This window comes from Cinclus cinclus, chromosome 19, assembly GCF_963662255.1.
Source record: "Cinclus cinclus chromosome 19, bCinCin1.1, whole genome shotgun sequence".
NCBI classification, from domain to species: Eukaryota; Metazoa; Chordata; class Aves; order Passeriformes; family Cinclidae; genus Cinclus; species Cinclus cinclus.
The window spans coordinates 2,812,099-2,813,515 of record NC_085064.1 but is presented as its reverse complement, the minus strand read 5'-3'; positions in this window follow the sequence as shown (position 1 = coordinate 2,813,515).

Genomic DNA, 1,417 nt, shown 5'->3' with positions numbered 1-1,417 from the left:
CTATTGACGGTATTTAGCCCACAAAAAGCCAATCAGGCTAATTAAAACCATGTTTCCTCAGATTACACCTGTTGGGGGGAAATACCAAGGGAGAACCAGGGCTTTATCTGCAACTCATTCCTGCGCAGGGAAATTGTATTTGACAAGCTGGTTTATAAGAATGTTCCTACAAAAGAGGGAGATGAAAGGCACTTAAAAATCACAGTGCTGCCTCTGGTTCCCACACCAGCATCAAAGTGCTGCTTCCCCTGCTTGGCCAGGGCTTTGAGGATATTCCCCTGCTTTAATGATCAAGCGTGCAGGAACAGCACTGATAACGACCCTTGATTAAGATGTTTGTTTAGGTGCTGGTGTTTTCCTCTCCAAGGCTTGTTCTTGGGTGCAGGGTGTGACTGTATCAGCTCGAATGACAGACATTCTTCTGGCGCTGTCTTTTTAGGGGGTTCACTCCCCTAAAAAGATAAAGAGATCTGTCACCGAGATGCTGAAGGGTCTGGAGCAGCTCAGGGAGCTCAGCCTGGAGAAAAGGAGGAATGTTTTGTGCTGTTTCTGTGCTTTTGATTCCCAAAGAGCTGTTTTCAGGGACTCACAGACTGGTGCGGGTTGGAAAGGAATTTAAAAATCATCTAATTCCACCCTCTGCCGTGGGCAGGGACATCTCCAGGACAGGAGGATGGACACAGGAGGGGCTCAGGGAACAAGAGACAGGGTGGAACAGCCTCAAATTGTGCCAGGGGAGGCTTAGGTTGGCGACTTGGGAAAATTTAATCAGAGAAAGGCTTGGAACAGTGCTGGGATCACCATCCCTGGAGTGTTCCAAAGGGCACCCAGACGTGGCACTCGGGGACGAGGTTTAGCGGTGAACACGGCACCGGGTGATCTTAGAGGGCTTCTTCAGCCTTAAGGATTTTGGGATTCGTGTCTGATTCTGATGCTTTTGGACACCAATTAATGCGCCTTTCCTAATTAAACCCCCCCACGGATGTGCAAGGCCAGGGCCGCTCTGTGAGGCACAATCCCATTTCCCGTGTCTATAAACACGGATTTCTCAGTTCCAGCAGAGCCGTCCCGCCCCGCTCCCCCGGCACCGGACCGGTACCGGACCGGCGGAGCTCTGTCCCGCCCTGGCGGCCGCCAGCGTCACTGCACCGGGCAACCGAGGGCAGCGGGACCCGCACGGGGCCGCGCTCCGCCGCTCCCCGGCCGAGGGGTGAGATCGCGGCGGCACCGGACGAGACGCCCCGAACGGGACTCGAACGCGCGACCTTCAATCCCGCAGCCGTCCCAGCCGGGACTCGAACCCGCGGTCTGTCACGCCTCTGTTTTTTTTTCCCCCGTTAGGGTTGGCGAACGGTGGCAGCGCCGGGTGCGCGCGCGCCGCCGTGACGTCATCGCGCGCCGCGCCGTGACACGTCGG